This window comes from Hemiscyllium ocellatum, chromosome 7, assembly GCF_020745735.1.
Source record: "Hemiscyllium ocellatum isolate sHemOce1 chromosome 7, sHemOce1.pat.X.cur, whole genome shotgun sequence".
Taxonomy (NCBI): domain Eukaryota; kingdom Metazoa; phylum Chordata; class Chondrichthyes; order Orectolobiformes; family Hemiscylliidae; genus Hemiscyllium; species Hemiscyllium ocellatum.
Window position 1 is genome coordinate 18,923,737 of NC_083407.1, and position 20,787 is coordinate 18,944,523.

At 41.6% G+C, this 20,787-nt stretch overlaps 1 protein-coding gene across 1 annotated transcript in view; it reads right to left on the reverse strand.

The window, feature by feature from the left end:
- LOC132817391 (contactin-associated protein-like 5) overlaps positions 1 to 20,787 on the reverse strand; it is an 899,316-nt gene that overhangs the window by 136,876 nt on the left and 741,653 nt on the right. The gene's annotated exons all lie outside the window — the stretch shown is intronic.

A 20,787-nucleotide genomic window follows, 5' to 3' on the forward strand; every position in this document is an offset into this window, starting at 1 on the left:
TAGGTTTTGAAGGAGGAATCATTTCCACACAGTTACAAGTACTTTGAAATGAAACCAAACATGGTAAGAAATTAGTTCATCTATTTCTCCCTGAGTTTGGTCAATTTTAGGTGCAGTAACTCTGTAACAATATCAGATCACCTGTGGTTAAAATTGCAAACTATTTACATGGTCAAACTATACAGGTCTGGGAGTCAACAAGTTTTGGATTGATTTCAGGCAGGGTGCTCTGAGAAATACTAAATAAAAACCAAAAGAACTGTGGATGCTGTAAATCAGAAACAAAAACAGAAATTGCTGGAAAAGCTCAAAAAGTTAACATTTTGAGTCCGGTGACTTTTCCTCCAAACTGAGTTCTGAGGAAGGCTCACCAGACCTGAAACATTAACTTTGATTTCTCCTCATAGATGTTACCAGACCGCCTGAAGATTTTTCAGCAACTTCTGTTTTTGCTCTGGGAAATATGGGTGGTCTCAGTTGCGAACTGTAACTTAGCAGTTTCACAAATAGTTTGAAGATTCAAAGTCCCTCTCTCGACACCAGAGTACAGAAACCTAATTTAACACTCTAGTGTGGAGTCAAAGGGGTTGGATTCTGAATCACTGATGGGGATAGGGTCAGGTGTGAGTGTTTTTGAAAAGAGCATTCTCAAACAGGATGACAGTCTTTTTTATGTATTTGTGATGCACTGCAATTTTCAAAGGTGGGGAAGGAAGCAAACTGATAACTTGCATACCTCCAATTAACTGGTGTTTGAAATAACTCCACCAAAGCTGGTATCTCCCTTTTATTTACACATGAACAGCCCTTGACTTCAGTCCTATCTCATTCCGCATCAGGTATCAGAGTGTTTCTTTCTATTAATCTATTAATCTATTATTTCAAATAAACCTGTTCAGCAAAATTATGATGCAGGGCACCCTGATTGGATAAGGTTAACAGCCCCAGTCAAAGAGCCCATACTCTATGATGTCCAACTGGCTGACCTCCTTACAATCACTACAGTGGTTAAAAGCTTGTTGAAGAGCTTGTTAACAGGCTGGAGAAAGCCAGAATCTAGGAGACCTTCGTTCAAGTTCTACCTGTTCTGGAAGTGCATTAAAAAATATCCAGACAGAGTGATTAAATTAATTAAGGACAGGAAGATCACATGATTGGGATGTTATAGAATGTAGTGGGGAGACATGTCTACTGGGACGGCTGATTTGAAATCTCAAAGGAAAGAAATTCAAATGAGCCAGCATGATGTTTCTCTTGTTTGAGAAGTTTGGGTGAAGTTCCTTATTAGTGAGTAATTGAGCCATGAAACCCTCTGCTGTCCTGCTCCAGGCAACAGCTATTCCTTTCATTGGCTGCCATGTGAAAATTGACCACTGACCATAAGACCATAAGGGTCATCGAGGGCCAAAGGGCCTGTACTGTGTTGTACTGTTCTAAGACATAGGAGCAGCAATTAGGCCATTTGTCCCATCAGATTTGCTCCGCCATTCAATCATGGCTGACAAGTTTCTCAACCCCATTCTCCCACCGTCTCCCTGTAACCTGTGATCCCCTCATGGAACTGCTTCTCACCTCTCGGCCTTGCCAATTGGTTGCCAAGCCACTTCGAGCTATTTCGTACCAAAATCACATTATTCCACTGTTGTTGATGCAAGGTGGGGTCAGAATCCAGCAGTTATTTGAATATTGGGTTCTTGGCCCTGGATAGAAAACTCAGCATGGTCCCACCCCTCCCTTGCATCCATCTGCCCTTACACATGGACAAAAAACAGAGCTCAACCCACAATTGTATTTGATAAAATGATAAACATAGATGCTAAAATCAGAGGGGGAATAGGTCATTCATCTCTCCAAGCCTGTTCCATCAGTCAATATGATCATGGCTGATCATCCAACTCACTTTCTCCCCAGACCCTTGATCCGTTGAGTCCCAAGAACTATATCCAATTTTCTTTCAAAAACACTCAAGGTTTGACTTCAACCATATTCTGTGGTAGATGGTTCCACAGGCTCACCACTCTCTGGGTGAAGAAATTACTCCTTATATCAATCCTAAGTTTACACTTGGGCCTGAATGTTTCTGTTGATTAGGAAATGATCTTTGAGCATAGTGTCATAGAAAACAGTACGCTAATATGCACAATAGTGTTTTGCTGTGAAGAAATATAAATCACTTCTTGAAACCTTAAATCCTTAACGACAACAAAAACAGAAAAACTCAGCAGGTCTTGCAGCATCTGTGGAGAGAAAGCAGAGTTAACATTTTGGGTCCAGTGACTCTTCTTCAGAACTGAATGTAGCTGGGAAAAGATTGGAATATCTGCTGAAGAAGGAGTGGGGAAAGGATGAGGAATAAACAACAGGTGGCGATGGAGCCCAGAGAGTGAGACAGAAACAGTTGAACAGTTAAAGGGCAAAGGTCAGTTTGAGAAAAATCAGTAGCTGTTAATTTGGACTATTCGGCACTGAGTAGCAGACCATGTGATGACAAAGCCTGATGTCTAGAAGTTGGAGTAAGGACACGGAAGAAGCTGATCAGTCCCTAAAATGACTCAACTCAATATTGAGTCCTGATCGTTGCAGAGTTTGCAGCAGCAAAATGAGATGTTGTTCTTCCAGCTTGTACAGAGCTTCACTGCAGCATTGTACCAAGCCTGAGACAGAGACTAAATTAGATTAGATTAGATTTTAGATTACTTACACTGTGGAAACAGGCCCTTCGGCCCAACAAGTCCACACCAACCCACTGAAGCACAACCCACCCAGACCCATTCCCCTACATTTACCCCTTCACCTCACACTACGGGCAATTTAGCATGGCCAATTCACCTAACCCGCACATTTTTGGACCGTGGGAGGAAACCGGAGCACCCGGAGGAAACCCACGCAGACACTGTGGAGAATGTGCAAACTCCACACAGTCACCTGAGATGTTGGCCAGCAATCACAACCGTATCATTTTGACCAGATCTGCCTATCAGAGGGAGCTGTTCTCTCCTCGTTTACTTGAAAACAAGTATTGTAACTTGTAGCTGAACTGTCTGCTCTATGCCCAGCAGTATAACATGCTTTTTTCTTAAAGTCGACAAGAGAAGCATGAGTGGATGGAGTCAAGTTCACAAAGATTCAGGGTTTGCAGATTGTGCTTTCAGTTGGTGAAGTTAAAAGTTTGGAAGAGGTCACAGCTCTCTCTGTGCAAAAGAATATGTTCTCTCCTTAGTGTTGGGTTCACGTTTTCATTTCTATTTGCCTTTGCTCAGGGTGTTCATGGGCAGCTGTTATATTGGAACAGCCGATCAGTAGCAGTTTATATCTGTATGTTATTTTGTTCAGCATTTTGATAGAACTACACTTAATCCAACTCTTACTTTTTATTTTTATTTTGTATGTGATTTAACTGTAGTGTAAGAATAATGTGTGTTTTGTTTAAAGCCTCATATTTTTCACCAACCAAATCACATCTGGAATGCAACACCTTACACTTGTCGTTAAATAGGTAAAAGTTAGCATCTCAGACTATCTCCTTGACATATTTTGAGGGGGTTTGGTTTGGTTCACAAGTGAGAGACAACAGGAAACTTAGGGTTAGTTCTGCAGATACAACTTAAGTGTTCTGCAAAGCAGTCGCCTAGTGTGCATTTCATCTCCCCAATCTTGAGCAGATTCAATGCATCAGCCTTGGAGCTGGTGTCAGATGAAACTCAATTGCCTTACTCTTGCCACTTTCTCAGAAAGTTGGGGACTGAGTTCCCACCCCAAGAGTTGGATTCAATCCAGGCGATGGGCATCTCCTCCCCCTTCCTGGGGAGCTGGTGAAAGCCCAAGTCACCTCCTGTGGAAAGTGCCAGTTGGGCAGTGACAGGCCTTTTCCCTGAGATTGGAGTACCTAAGGGCTTCCAGTCATTCAGAAGTTGGCATCTATGCATAGCAGATAGTGCCAAGGAGCAGTGTAACCTCTAGCAATACAGCCACACAACAGAACCAAGATCAGCATGGAGCCCAAGTCAGGTAAGTGAGAGTTAGATAGGAGCTACAGAAAACAGCGCAGCAGAGTTGGCACCTTGGGCAGAGGGGTGATAGCCCCACCATCCCTGCCAAGTGATCATTTGCCGAGTTAAAAGTTGTCAACAAGACTTTCTGCCCCGTATATAATTGCAGCAAAGGCAGGTAAACAAAGTGGACTCCATACTCCAACCTCTCGCACAATTGCATGCCAGCTTCACTTCCAGACATGCATCGGTGAGTGGGAAGGACATCAGGTTCCTCGCCAGGACTTCAACACAACAGGACTTCTAAACCAACATTCTGGTGGGAAATGTAGCTTTATCAGACATGTGTTTCTTTTCTGGGGAAGGTTAAGTAGATAAGAGCAGAGGAATTATCCACAATTTCTGACACATTTTCTCTGCACAATCAACTCACAAAAACAGATTAGGTGAAAGTGTGGACTGCAGATGCTGGAGATTAGTGTCGAGAGTGTAGTGCTTTTGCCCAAAGCATTGAATATCCTGCTCCTCAGATGCTGCTTGACCTGCTGTGCTTTTCCAGCATCACACTTATGACTCACAAAAACATTGTCTATTCATCATCTATTTGCTTTTTTTGTGGGAGTTTATGGTGTGCAAATTTACTGCTGGGTTTCTTATTTGACAACAAAGACTAAATTTCACAGGTAAGTCGTTGGTCGCATAATGACTGAAGGAATCCTGAGGTTGTGCAACGGGCAAGCCTTTCTTCTTCTAATTTCCTCCCCTTTCCTGATGATTAGAAGCAAACAGGAAAATCAAGAAGTAATTTGATCTCGGGACAGGTAGAAACGGGTCACTTACTGCTCGATATGGGCTGTCCTCAGATTGTGAGCAGATTCTGTTCTGAAGTTCATTTGCAAGTTGATTTGTACACAAGTCAGAAGACAATGCAGGACAATATTAAATAGCCATTTGTATGTGTAGTAAACACATTGCTGCCCTGTACGGGGATCATGTTCATAAGCACAAGCGTTCATAAATGGAGGACTCCCTATATATATATTTTTAACCTTTTATAGTTTCAGGTAGTGGTAAAAAATGTAGATCATTGGCACTCATCATGCTATACATTTATGAGAGCATTTGTTGTAGCACAAGTTTGGTTTAATTTCCTTAATAATTTTTAAAACTCTGCTTAAAATCTTTGCACAATTTCTCTGCTGGGCTATTTAAACATAGCAATTATTTCCAAAAGATTAATAACTGTATTTAAGTCCCCCACGCAGGAGTCCATGCCAAACTGTTAATTGGTTGTGAACAAAAGTGCAATCAAGAAAAACACTGGTTAGACCAACAGGCAATTTGTTGAAGATAAAATATTGCATTTCACAACAGATCAGGCTACTTTGTAATACTTAAGATTATGTAAAACAAGGTATTCTGTTATCTGGTTTTACTGGTGGATTAGTCATGGAAGTTTTCCTGCTTAATCTTTCACTGAAATTCCGTGAAATTTTCCATTATTTTCTTGTGAAAAATTGAGTCGAGAAACTGATGAGATGTAACAACAATAATTAGACTGGTTCAGTATTTCTTTCTGAATAAGTTATTGTGCGGTACCCACTGGTCATGGTCAGAGTTATTCCCTTCTTTAAAGTTATGCTGCTGGCTGCCCATCAAGTATGAAAAGTGTCAGGATGACTGCTCAATCAAACAAGCCTGACAAGTCTATAAATATTTAGCTCTCGCTGTCACTACACAAAAAAATGTTGAATACCCACACTGAGTAAATTAGTGTCCACTTCCAATGAGGTGTATCTTCCTTTTTATTAAACTATTTTTCTAATGAACCTGTTCAGCGATGTTAACACCCAGGTGGGACTTGAATCTAGGTCTCTCAGTTCCAGGGTAGGGACACCACCAGTGTGTCAGAAGATCCCTCATAAGGTCTGTCTTGCCTGTTTTTCTTCACTCAACCGTGATGGCCAGTATCATTTGAGCACCTCGTAGCTACATTGTTCCAAATGGGAAGGCAGGGAATGAGTCTCTCATTTGGAGAATTTAGAGGCACACATCTCGATTGGTGGGTGGCTAATTTTTAAGAAAGGCTGTAAGGAGAAGCCTGGGAACTATAGGCCTGTGAGTCTGACATCATTGGTGGTTAAGTTATTGGAGCTGCTTCTGAAAGTTAGGATTTACATGCATTTAGAGAGGCAGGGACCAATGAGGGATAGTGAGTATGGTTTTGTGCAAGGAAAGCTGTGTCTCAAAACTTGATTGAGTTTTTTGAGGAAGTAACCAAAAGGATTGATGAGAGCAGAGTGTTAGATATTGTTTACATGGATGTTAATGAAGCCTTTGTTAAGGTTCCACATAGTAGAATAATCAGTATAGTCAGATCATGTGGGATTCAGGGAAAGCTTGACAATTGGATAGAAAATTGGCTTGATGGTAGGAGACGAGGTAGTGGTAAAAGGGCTGTTTTTCCGATTAGAGGCCTGTGACCAGCTGTGTACCACAGGGATTGGTACTCAGTCCTCTTTTGTTTATCATTTATATGAATGATTTGGATATAAGAATGTAGGAGGCATGCTTAAGAAGTTTATGGATGACACTGAAATTGGATGTACAGTGGACAGTGAAGAAGGTTGTCTAGGATTACAAAGAGATCTTGATTAATTACATCAATGGGCTGAGAGTGGCAGATGAAGACCAATTTGGATAAATGTGAGGCACTGGATTTTAGTAAAACAAACAAAAGAGGACTTATACAATTAATGGTAGGGTCCTGGGTAGTTTTGTAGAACAGAGAGCTAGGAGTTCAGGTACATAATTTTTTTGAAAGTTGCATCACAGGCAGAGCAGGTGGTTAAGAAAGTGTTTAGTTTCACTTTCCTTCATTGCTCAGACCTTTCATTAGAGCAGTTGGGAAGTCATGTTGAGGTTGTAGAGAATGTTGGTGAAGCCTCCTCTGGAGTACAGAGGAATCTCAATTATCTGACATTTGATTATCTGAATATTAGATTATCCAACAAGGTCCCAATGCTTAACTAAACTATATTATCCGGAATTCGATTATCCGGAATTCAATTAACCAAATGAAATACTCCCGCCCGTGTCCTTTGAATAATCGATGTTCCTCTGTATTGTAAAAAGTTCTTCTCTCGCTGTTTAGAAAGGATATTATTAAATTGGAAAGAGTTCAGAAAATATTTATCAGGATGTTGCTGGGAACAGAGGGTGTGAGTTATAAAAATAGGCTGGGACCTTTTCACATGGAAGCATAGAATGTTGAAGGGTAACATTACAGAGGTTAATAAAATCATGAGGGGCATAGACAAGGTGAACAGCAAGGGTCTTTTACCTAGATGGGGGAGGTCAAAACTAGAGGCTAGATTTTTAAGGTGAGAGAAGAAAGGTTTAAAAAGGGCATGAGGAGCAACATTTTTCTACAGAGAATGGTTCATGTGTGAAATGTACTGCCAGGGTAAGTGGTGGATGCAGGTACAGTTACAATATTTAAATGACATTTGGATAAGTACATGAGTAAGAAAGATTTGGAGTGTTACGGGCCAAGTGCTGGCAAATGGGATTAGTTTGGGAACATGGTCGGCATGTATGGTATGTTCCCATGCTATAAGACTCCATGACTCCTCATGGTTTCCATGGATATTTTTGATAGAGTGCAGATTTAACCCTCCCAGAGGATTAATCTGCTGTCTCCATCTGTCAGATACAATTTCAGATAAAGCTTCATTTCATTCAGTAGCCACTAAGAAGGCCTTCCAAGAACTCTGCACCTGCACCATTAACTCCATCCCTTTTTCCTGGCAACATTCTCCAGTAGAAACAAATTAGCAGGTCAAAGGCTGGGAGTGAGTATCCCACTTTCTGTCTCCCAAAAGCCTGTCCAGCTTCTGCATAAGTCAGGAATATTATGGAATATTCCCCACTTGGCTGAGTGATATTATCGCTAGATTGTTAATCCAGAGACCCAGGTAACATTCTGGGGACCTGGGTTTAAATTTCACTATGGCAAATGTTGGAATTTGAATTCAATGAAAAGTATCTGGAATTAAGAGTCTAATTAATCTATTATCAATTATGGGGAAAAGTCCATCTATTTCACTAATGCCCTTTAGGGAAAGAAACTTCCGTTCTTACCTGGTCAGAGACAGAAAAGCTGCAGATGCTGGAATGCAAGGTAGATAAACAGGAGGCTTGAAGATCACAACAAGGCAGGGTGCATCAGGAGGTGGAGAAGTCGATGTTTCAGGTGTAACCCTTCTCCATCTCCTGATGCAGCCTGGCATGCTGTGTTCTTCCAGCCTCCTGCTTGTCATCCTTCCCTGGTCTGCCCTACATGTGGCTGCAGACCCACAGGCAATGTGGTTGACTCTTAACTGCCCTATGGCATTTAGGTATGGGCAATAAATGCTAGCCTAGCAAGTGATGTCATCATCTGTGAATAATATTTTTTTTAAAAACTGGCCTGGTTGAGAGCAGCTCAAACAACACTTAAGAGGCTTGGCACCACCTTAGGCAAAATACTCCACTTGATTTGCACTGCATGTGCAAACATTAACTCCTTTCACAACTGATGTTCAGCAGTAGCAATGTGTACCATCTACAAGGTGTACTGCAGAAATTACTAAGGGTCCCAAGACAGCACCTCCCAAATCCATGACCATTATCATTGAGATGATATGTCTCCTGTGTGAATAAAAAATAAATTCACAACTGTACCATCACCTTCACCTTTGATACTACATTCACTTTTAAAGGCATTAACTCATTCCTTTCGCACACTGGTATGGTTCTCATCTCTGCTCACTTAAGTCCAAGTGATGCAGATTTGTAGCAATATTGCAGACATCTGTATTTTTTAAAAATACATTTCATGGGATGTGGACTTGTTTAACCGAGTTCAGAATTAGGGGCTAGTTCCTCTTGAGAAAATGATGATAAACTATTCATCATCAATAGTTTAGTTGTTAGAAAAGCACTATCAATGTTACTCTCACCTGAAGTACAGAGAGAGGGTGCAAAATATGATGCATTAAGATACAGAGAAAACATAAAATACAGTGCGGCCAAAGTCAAAGGGGAGTAGTAAATAAATGCGTACAGAAATGAGATCTTTGTATAAAGGATGTGCAATCACGGAAAAATGAACAGCTGCCACAATGAAGCTAAATGAGAATTAATCCAAAACCTACAAGATAAAAGAAAACAAAATGGAGGCTGATGTTCTGGTTGGAAAGTTTTGAACTCAATGTTGAGTTCAGAGGGCGGTAAAGTTCTGAATGAAAAGATGAGGTGGTGTCACATGAGTTTATATTGAGCTTTATTAGAAAATTGCCTGCCCCCACCCAAGTCCTTGCGACATCATCAGATTAGGCAGAACTCAATGAAGTCTCCGATGTTAACTCTTTCAGATCCATTACTTTATACAATGAGATAAACATGAGAAGAAAGTGGAGAATGAGAATGACAGGCAAATGGAAATTCAGGTTAATACTGCAGGCCAAATGCTAAAGTAAAAGCAACCCAAAGAATTTTATGGATGTGTTGTCACTGAAGATTGAGACCATCCAAACAGCTGCACCTGCTATTTCATTACCTTTTTAGTAACTCATCAGATCAACTATCTTGATGCCTCCACTGTTGCAAAGTTATCAGATTGTTTTGGAATATTCAGGGCTAGCTGAACAGAAATTTCCTCCAACTAAATATTGGGGAGACTGAAAATATTTTTGGTTCACTGCTGCAAAATCTGAATCCTAGTCACCAGCTCCTTCCTTGGCAACAGTCTGAGGTTAACTCTGTTTGTTCAGCACAACAGTGTCACATTTGATTCTAGGATTAACTTCTAATCTCATATTCATTACTCACTAAAATCACCAATTATCACCTGAGTAACATGGCACAACATCACCCTGTCTCAGATTAGTTGCTGCTAAAACCCTCACTGTTTTTGTCTTTGTAACCTATATTCAACTATTCCACTGCACTCCTGGCTGCCTCACATGTTCTATCCTCCAAAAGCTTGAGATCATCTAAAACCTCACTGCCTATGCTTTAAAGAATTCCCACAGTGTGGAAACAGGCCTTTTGGCTCAACATGTCCACACCAATTCTCTAAAGAGCATCCCACCCACACGCCTCCCCTATAATCCTATATTTCCCATGGCTAATGCACCTAACTTACACATCCCTGAACACTATGGGCAACTTAGCATGGCCAATCCTCTTACCTTGCATACCTTCAGACTGTGGGAGAAACCTGGAGCACCTGGAGGAAACCTACACCGGCATAGAGAGAACATGCAAACTCCACACAGACAGTCACTCAAGGCTGAAATCAAACCAGGATCCCTGATGCTGTGAGGTAGCAGTGCTAACCATTGAGCCACTGTGCTGCCTTTTAGTTTGCTGCAAAACCTGTTTCCCTCTTAGACCCGTGTTCACTGATCAACATTGGCTCCTGGTTAAATAATGCCTTGACTTTAAAATTCTCTTCCATATTTTCATGACTTCCCTCCCTCTATATCTCTTTGTCATGCTCCAGCCCCTACATTCCTCTGATCCAGCCTCTTGTGTATCTACAATTCTAATTGCTCCACTATTGGTGGCCAAACCTTTAACTGATTTACCCCAAGCTTTGGAGTAATGTCTGTCCACTGCTCCTCTTCTCTACTTTATTTCTTCCTTTTGAGACAATCCTGAAAACCTAGTTCTTTGATCAAGTTTTACAACACCTCACCTAATATCACTTTACAGGGCCCAATGGCACAATTTTGCTTTGTTCAGTGGTTATGAAGCACTTTGAGAGATTTTATTACATTCATGGCACTATCTCATATAAATTGTTTTTGTTGCTGTTGTAAAGATGCCCCCACCACCCATCCCTTTGTTTTCCCTTACCATTTCTCAGGGCTAGCTGAACAGAAATTTCCTCCAACTAAATGTTGGGGAGACTGAAAATAATTTTGGTTCACTGCTGCAAAATCTGAATCCTAGTCACCAGCTCCTTCCTTGGCAATAGTCTGAGGTTAACTCTGTTTGTTCAGCACAACAGTGTCACATTTGATTCTAGGATTAACTTCTAATCTCATATTCATTACTCACTAAAATCACCAATTATCACCTTCTTTTGTGCATGAGAGCAACTTTCTGTTCACTCAAACATATTCCCACCAAATTTCCCATCATCCAACATCCCCTTGTTTCCTTCTTCAGGTATTGTCAGTTAAACTTGCAACCAGCACCCCTACCTGAAACCCAATCCCCTTTGCAACTGTGGTTCAATCTGAGTCATGGCAATTTTTTTTTAGCTGGCTGCATGGGTCATTACTTGCAGCGGTTAATACTTACAAATACAAAGAAAATATCATGGTGATTTGGTGGTGGGAAAGTTGTTCAGCTGCGTGTTTGAAAAAAACTTGCAAAGCTTTTTTTTAAAAAGCATACAGGGCTCTTATGGCATAGTTGTAATTTCCCTACTTCTAGAACATTGAACATAGAAAAGTACAGCTCAGAGCAGGCCCTTTGGCCCACGATGTTGTGTCGAGGTTTAATCCTAATGTAAAATATAGTAACAACCTACGCACCTCTCAACTCACGGCTATCTGTGTTCATGTCCAGCAGTCGCTTTAATGTCCCCAGTGACTCTGCTTCCACCACCACCACTGGTAATGCATTCCATGCATTCACAACTCTGTGTAAAAAAACCTATCTCTGACGTCTCCTTTACACCTTCCTACTAATATCTTCAAACTATGACTTCTCGTACCAGTCAATCCTGCCCTGGGGAAAAGTCTCTGGCTATTGACTCTATCTATTCCTCTCATTATTTTGTACACCTCAATCAGGTCTCCCCTCTTCCTCCTTCTCTCCAGAGAGAAAAGTCCGAACCTATTCAACCTTTCTTCATAAGGCAAGCCCTCCAGTCCAGACAGCATCCCGGTAAAGATAATCAGAGGGTTAGATAGGGTGGACATGAGTGCTTTTTTCCAAGTATGGGGATGGCAAACATGAGGGGACACAACTTTAAAGTGAGGGGAGATAGGTATAAGATAGATGTCAGAGGTAGTTTCTTTACTCAGAGAGTAGTAAGGGTATGGAATGCTTTGCCTGCAACGGTAGTAGATTCGCCAAGTTTAAATGCATTTAAGTTGTCATTGGACAGGCATATGGACGTACATGGATTAGTGTAGGTGGGATGGGCTTCAGGTTAGTATGACAGGGCAGCGTAACATCGAGGGCCGAAGGGCCTGTACTGCGCTGTAATGTTCTATGTTCTATGTTCTAATCCTTCTTTACACCCTCTCCAAAGCCTCTGTATCTTTCCTATAGTAGGGCAATCAGAACTGGACACAATATTCCAAGTCTGGCCTCACCAGAGACTTTTAGAGCTGTGGCAAAACCTCACTGCTCTTAAACTCTATCCCCTGTTGATGAAAGCCAAAACATCATATGCTTTCTTAATAACCCTCTCCACTTGGGTGGCAACTTAGAGGGATCTATGTACTTGTACACCCAGATCCCTCTGTTCCTCCACATTGCCAAGGATCCTGTCTTTAATCCTATAATCAGCATTCGAGTTCGATCTTCCAAAATGCATCACTTTGCATTTATCCAGGTGGAACTCCATCAGCCATTTCTCAGCCCAACTCTGCATCCTGTCTATGTCGCACTGCAGCCTGCAGTAGCCCTCTATACTACCGATGACACCTCCAACCTTTGCAGATGACACAAATTTACTAACCCACCCCTCAACCTCCTCATCGAAGTCATTTATAAAAATTACAAATGAGCGAGAAAACCCAAGTTGAAGACTCTAGAGACGTGTAATAACATCTCTGAGCAGGCTGATTTATAAAAAAAAGCGGACCCTGATGAACATCTGATACTATAATTCCCCCACCACTCCATTTTGATTTAACTCCTTCCCCATCTCCCCACCTCTCCCTCACTTTTGATTACTTGCAGTTCCCATAACGCATTTTGCATGTAAGTATCATAATTGGCTACATGGGTGATTTGCTGGAAAAGCACAGCTGGTCAGGCAGCGTCCGAGGAGCAGGGGATTCGACGTTTCAAATATAAGCCGTTCATCAGGAATGCTTTTCCAGCACCACGCTCTTCCACTCTGATCTCCAGCATTTGCAGTCCTCACTTTCTCCTGCATGGGTGATTTAGTGGCGTTAGTTAATAGTGGGGAATAAAGTCATGGTGATTTGGTGGTGGGAAAGAAAAACATTCAGTTGCGTGGATATGCAAAAAAAGCAGACCCAATGGAAGGCACTCTTGGTGCATAGTAGGGTTCTTACTTCTAAATCAGGAGACCCAGGTTCAAGTCTCAATTCAAGCTTTGTAATAATATCTCTGAGCAGGTTAATTACAAATGAGCTTACTCAGAAAATAAGATAAAGCAGATGTAGGGAAGGTCTGCAGAAATGTCTGCCCTGATTTGGGACTTGTCTATACACGTCAGTACAAATGGCTCTATTTTTGGTGTTCAACAATAAATTATGTTCCTTTCCTGTTGGGCTTCCTGAGTTATTTCACCCATCTGGGACAGAGATAGGGAGCATTTGTTTTCTTTCAGAGGGTTGTGCAACTTTGGAACTCTGCCTCAGAAGTGACAAGGTTGTTAAATATTTTTAAGACCGAAGATTCTTGTGTGGTAGGGGAATGGAGGGTTTTTAGGAATCGATGAGAATATGCAATTTGAAAGTAACAGGCCAGCCATGGTCCTGTTGAGTCATGGAGCAATCTTGAGGGGTTGAATGGTCAACCTCTGCTCCTATAGTGTGAGCTTGTAGGTTCTACACAAAGCCAGGAGAGTTTCTCCTCCTGCTCCCATATTAACTTTGATATCCATTGAGAATCTATCCTTGCACCCACTAATTCTCACTTACAAGAACACCATCGGAAGGCACAACATTAGTTCTCACATATATGCTGAGCAGGACAGCTCTACGTCACTACCTATACTGTATTTAAGTTATCCAAGTGCTTGTCTGAATTTACATCATTCATGAACAGAAATATCTATTAAATCATAGAATCCCTACTGTGTGGAAAGAGACTATTACACTGATCCTCCAAACATCACTCCACTCAGACTCACTCCATCACTTCCTATGACTAATCCACCGAGCCTGCACATCCCTGAACACTATTGGCAATTTAGCATGGCCAAGCCACCTGACTTAAGCAACTTTGGACTGTGAGAGGAAACTGGAGCACCGAGAGGAAACCCACGTAGACACAGGGAGAACATACAAACTCCACACAGACAGTCAAGATCACAAGGCTGGAATGAAACCCAGGTCCCTGGCATTGTGAGGCAACATGCTAACTACTGTGCTACTGGTCCAAATCCATTAAATGTGATATCCAGAAATATGCTCATCAGTTCCTGCTACAAACTTCAGACTTATCTCTTCGGCCTACCTGTCATTCCAACAACCACAAGAGGCATTTTTGTTTCATTTGCTTGGAGGTTGGTGGTGTTTTGTGGAGTACATTTGTGGAGTAAAGCAATATATGACACTTGATACCATTCATTCTTACTTGCACATATGTCAGTTTATACCTTTTGATGATCATTAATTCTGAAGGAGCTGGAGCATCTCTGTATGTTATCACTGTAACAAGCATCATTGAAGTGATGCTTCCCACAAGCATGGTAGAAATAACAGATGACTAGCAATTTCAGTAAGCCAGGCTGTTTAGATTTCAATGGGGAGAAAATGCAGACAGAATTCAGGTGACTATAGGCATGATAACTATAATGGTGGGAAATTATACAGTGCAGGCGACTGCAGGTAGTGTCATTAGCCTAGACACCCTCAGGACATAGCAAGTCAAGTCAGGAGAAATGCAAGTACTCAGCATCAGCACCTACACCAATTAAACTGGAGTCACTGTCCTCATTATTTAAACATTAGTTTGACAAAGCCATGGGGAAACTTTTACCTAACAGCTTTCAGGAACATTTTTTCCTGATCTATCTCAAAAGACCCAGAACCTCCATGGCAAACAGAAATGTAACAGCAACTAACAAAAGCAGGATGACATTCTGTCAGGATGTGGAACAAGCAACATGCAGGACCTCTGAATACCCTCTTGCAAACTGAGGCACACTCTCTATAAGGATACATCAAGTGACATTGTCTGAAGTGCTTTGGTTTAGAGAACACTTTCCAAATTAGATGTGTCAACATTCATTTCAATTATTTCAGGTTAGAAAATCGGACTGGTAGTCCTCAACAACATCCAGCGTTGGAAACCTCTTTTTTTAATCCACAGAAAATCAGTCTCCCTATTAATTCATTCCCTAAACCTTAACTTTGCTTTTCAAAACCTTCAATGTGTTTGACACATCTGGTACAATTGTATATAGTTTATATTTAATATAATATCAAATGTCCTATATTCAGCCTTAAAGATCAAATCTTTGTGTTGAACCTCAAGAGTTGGGAAAGATATTTAATGGATACTTTGCATCAGTGTTTACTGGGGAGAAAGAATTGGAGGCCAGACAACTGAGGGACATAAATGTTGATGTTTTAAAAACAATTCACATTACAGAAGAGGAAGTACTGGAATTCTTAAAAAATCTAAAACTGGAACACCTCAGAATGTTATGGGAAGTTAAGGAAGAAATTGCAGGGTTCCTTGCAGAAATATTTGCATCATCTATAACTAAGGGTGAGGTGTGGCATGATTGAATCATGGCTAATGTTGTGACTTTCTTGAAGAAGGATGTAAGGAGAAGCCTTTCAATGGTGGGTAAGTTAGAGTCATAGAGTCATAGAGATGTACAGCATGGAAACAGACCTTTCGGTCCAACCCGTCCACACAGACCAGATATCCCAACCCAGTCCAGTCCCACCTGCTAGCATCCGGCCCATATCCCTTCAAACCCTTCCTATTCATATACCGATCCAAATGCCTCTTAAATGTTGCAATTGTACCAGCCTCCACCACTTCCTCTGGCAGCTCATTCCATACATGTACCACCCTCTGTGTGAAAAGGTTGCCCCTTAGGTCTCTTTTATATCTTTCCCCTCTCACCCTAAGTCTATGCCCTCTAGTTCTGGACTCCCCGACCCCAGGGAAAAGACTTTGCCTATTAGTTCTATCCATGCCCCTCATAATTTTGTAAACCTCTATAAGGTCACCCCTCAGCCTCCAACGCTCCAGGGAAAACAGCCCCAGCCTGTTCAGCCTCTCCCTGTAACTCAGATCCTCCAACCCTGGCAACGTCCTTGTAAATCTTTTCTGAATCCTTTCAGGTTTCACAACATCTTTCCGATAGTAAAGAGACCAGAATTGCATGCAATATTCCAACAGTGGCCAAACCAATGTCCTGTACAGTCGTAATATGACCTCCCAATTCCTGTACTCAGTACTCTGACCAAACGCCTTCTTCACTATCCTATCTACCTGTGATTCCACTTTCAAGGAGCTATGAAGCTGCATTCCAAGGTCTCTTTGTTTAGCAACATTCCCTAGTTGTTGGAAATGATTCTGAAAGATAGGATTTATATACATTTGGAGAGGCAAGGAATGATTAGTGATAGTCAGCATGATTTTGTGTGAGAGAATTTGTGCATCACAAACTTGATTGAAGTTTTTGCGGAACTAGCCAACACGATTGATGAGGGCAGAGCGGTGGATATTGTTTACTTGGACTTTTGTAAAGCCTATGACAAGGTTCCACATGATAGACTAATTAGTAAAGTCAGATCACATGGGATTCAGAATGAACTTGCAAATTGGATGCAAAATTGGCTTAGTGTCAAGAGACGGAGAGTGATGGTGGATAGTTGTTTTTCAGACAGGAGGCCTGTGACCCACAATGTTTAACAGTGGTCAGTGCTGGATCACTTTTCATTGTCATTTATGTAAATGATTTAGATGATAATATAGAAGGCATGGCTAGTAAGTTTACAAATGACACTAAGATTGGTTGTGTAGTGAAAAAGATTATCTAATATTACAAAGAGATCTTGATCAATTGGTCAATGGACTGAACTGTGGCAGATGGAGTTTTTGAACAAACAAACAATGGCATCATTTACACAATTAATGATAGGGCCTTGGGTAGTGTTGTAGAACAGAGAGAACATAATTCTTTGAAGTTTGCATCACATATAGTTCGGAGATTAAGAAGGCATTTAGCACACTTGCCTTCATTGCTCAGAGTTTTGACTATAGGAGTTGGGACATTATGTGGAGGTTGTACAGGACATTGGTGAGGCCTCTTTTGGAGTACTATGTCGAGTTCTGGCCTCTCTGTTATAGAAAGATATTACAGAGGAACCCCAATTATCTGAACATCAGTTATCCAAATTTTGGATCATCCGAAGAAAATCTCAAAGTCCCAAGAGAAACATTACATCAAAGACATGTTTCCACCAGCGGGTCAGATGGGGGGAGGGGGCCTGGAAGACAGTCATATGGTAGGTGGGGGCAGACGGGGAAGCGGTGTTGGGGTTGGAGGGCAGATGGGGGCTGGCTGGGGGCGGTGTTGGATGGAGTTGTAGGCGGATGGGCGGTAAATGGGTGGGCTGTGATGGATTGGGTTGGGGGGCGGACAGGGATTGGATGGGGATAGATGGGGGGTGAAGGGGGGGTGGTGTTGGATGAGGTTTGGGGGTCGGGGGGGAGGGGCTCGCATGTGGTATGCTGCTGCCTAGTCTCATGAAAGGGGAATGGACTTAACAGAAAACTCCGAGCCCCAGAGGAAAGGCATTGAATCTATTAACCAAATAACCAATTATCCAAACAAAATAGTGTCTGCCCATCTTGTTCAGATTTTGAGGATCCTTTGTATTAAGCTGGAGAGGGTTTAGAACAGAATACCAAGATGTTGTTTGGGAATGGAAGGTTTGAGTTATAAGGAGAGGCTGGATAGGCTGGGAGATGTTTCACCTGAGCTTAGGAGTTTAAGGGTGACCTTATAGGGGTTTATAAAATCATGAGGAGTATTGATAAGGAGTCTTTTCTTGAAGATATGCGATTTCAAGACCTGGGGGCCATAATTTTAAGCTGAAAGGACAACGATTTTAAAAAGATATGGGGCAAATTTTTAAACAGAGCATGATTTGTGTGCAGAATGAACTTCCAGAGAAAGTGGTGGAAGTAGGTACAGTTACAACATTGAAAAGACACTTCCATAAGTACATGAATGAGAAATGGAGGGATATGGGCCAAATGAAGGCAGACAAGACAATGTTAGTTTGGGATTATGATTGGTATGAACTGGTGGGACCGAAGGGTCTGTTTCTGTGATGTACAACTCTAAGACTCTATATTATTCCAAAGTGTAAATTAGTTAAAAGTTCTCCATCAAAAACTGGATAAATGGATTAGATTAGATTAGACTTACAGTGTGGAAACAGGCCCTTCGGCCCAACAAGTCCACACCGACCCGTCGAAGCGTAACCCACCCATACCCCTACATTTACCCCTTACCTAACACTACGGGCAATTTAGCATGGCCAATTCACCTGACCCGCACATCTTTGGACTGTGGGAGGAAACCGGAGCACCCGGAGGAAACCCACGCAGACACGGGGAGAACGTTCAAACTCCACACAGTCAGTCGCCTGAGTCGGGAATTGAACCCGGGTCTCAGTCACTGTGAGGCAGCAGTGCTAACCACTGTGCCACCGTGCCGCCCCATTAATTGCCCATTTTCTCAATTGGTAATATTCGTAAACATTTTGTGTAGGTAAATATCCTCGCCCATTTTAAGATAGTTCTTTCTATCAGTGTGGTGCTAAAGTGGGTGGGGATGTGTTGATTCAAATCCTCGCTCCTGCTTATCCGACGAAATTTGAACAGTTGTTCTTCTGCTGTTAATTAAAAGGACTGCTTGACCTTGAAGTGAGCAGCTGACCACTTATCTGAGCCGTTATGATGATAGGCTGTTTCCAATTCTATAAGATCACCTGACACTAATCCGTTTCAGTTCCTCTGCTGCTGAAATCTTCAGCCTTGTCTTTGTTACTCTTAAACTCAACCTTTTCAATGTTCTCACTGCCACTCTCCCATGTTCTACTCTTGAGGTAATCCCAGAATTTGCTACCTGTGTCCTTACTCATTGTGTGTTGCTGGAAAGGCGCAGCAGGTCAGGCAGCATCCAAGGAGCAGGAGAATCGACGTTTCGGGCATGAGCCCTTCTTCAGGAGAAGGGCTCATGCCCGAAACATCAATACTCCTGCTCCTTGGATGCTGCCTGACCTGCTGCTCCTTTCCAGCAACACAATTTCAGCTCTGATCTCCAGCATCTGCAGTCCTCACTTTCTCCTTACTCATAATATCAATCCCAATGTACCTATCATTTCTATACTCATAATATCAATTCCAATTCACCGATCATTTCTATACTCATTGATTTACATTAGCTCCAGCTCAAGCAATATATTGATTTTACAATCTTCATACTTGCTTTCAAATCCTTCCAAGACCCCATTTTTTTTTTCAAAATGGATCTATTTCATCTATTAATGTCCTTTTGAGCATTTCACTTTTAAACATTATTCCTACACAGTCTGTGCCTTGATCTACTTTGCATATTCCTCACCTAAAGCTCTCCATTTCTCCACATTTTTTCCCTTCTTTAAAGTGCTCCATGAAATCTATTTCCTTATCGAGCTTTTTGACATATGACCTAATATCACCTTATGTTGCCGAGTGTCAAAATTAATTTAATAAGTTCCTATGAAGTTCCTTAGGACTTTCATGATGTTAAAGGTGCTGTACAGTACACAGTATTATTGTTGAATACAATGTGAAAATTAGGCAGGAAGATGGGGAAAATTCAAACTCCAGTATTAGCTTGCAATGCACTCAGTCTACCTGTCTTCACACGTCTGCACTTCACCACCCTGCTCCCACCCCACTCCCTATATATGCGGCTATGGTTACTGGCCCCAGTCCTGAAGAATGGTTACACTAAAACGCTGACTTCTCCACCTCCTGATGCTGCATGGCTTCCCGCGTTCTTCCAGCCTCCTGCTTGTCTGCAATGCATTCAGGGTATGCAGAGGAAAGTTGTGGGCCTGAAATAGTTTGTTCCATTACCTGATAACTGGTTCTAAGATCTCCTTAAATCCCTGTCTCCCTGCTTCACTCATCAGTTTTCAACAGTTCCTTAAAACCTACAGCTTTAATCGAAATGTAGATCCTGTAGTCTTAATATCTGTACATGGCTCAGTGTCAAATATCATGTGATAAAACCTATGCAAAGTGTCTGAGGATGTTTTCTTACATTGGAGATGCTTAACAATGCAAGTTCTTGTCACTGGTGTTCCAGCAACTTCCATTCTCAAACTTCTGATTTTCAAATGTTCTAATTTCTAAACAATCACAGAGATTGTCAAAGTAATGCCAATTTATTGGAACTTTACTTGTTGTACTCTTAACCAATCATAAGAAACTGGACTGATAATATTCATACTCATGAATGTAGAATTTTTAAAACCAGTCTGTGATGAATTTAAACCTACAGTCAACAGAATAGAGTATTACTGTATTCTTTACACTAACCCATTGGGCAAGTCATGACAAAGGAATACATCTCCATCTAGTGGCAGCTGCTGTTCCTGCATGATAGCATCATGAGAGGCCACGCAGTTTGTTGCATTTCTTCATTCTGGTGTATAAAGTAATCAAGAAATTGCTGAGGCCAGTATCACTGCTCCTCAACAGCTGATGGAGCAGTAAATTCAGTACACAGAAGTATCTGAAATGCTGCCGGAATCATAATTATAAATGTGTCTCAGACTCCAGC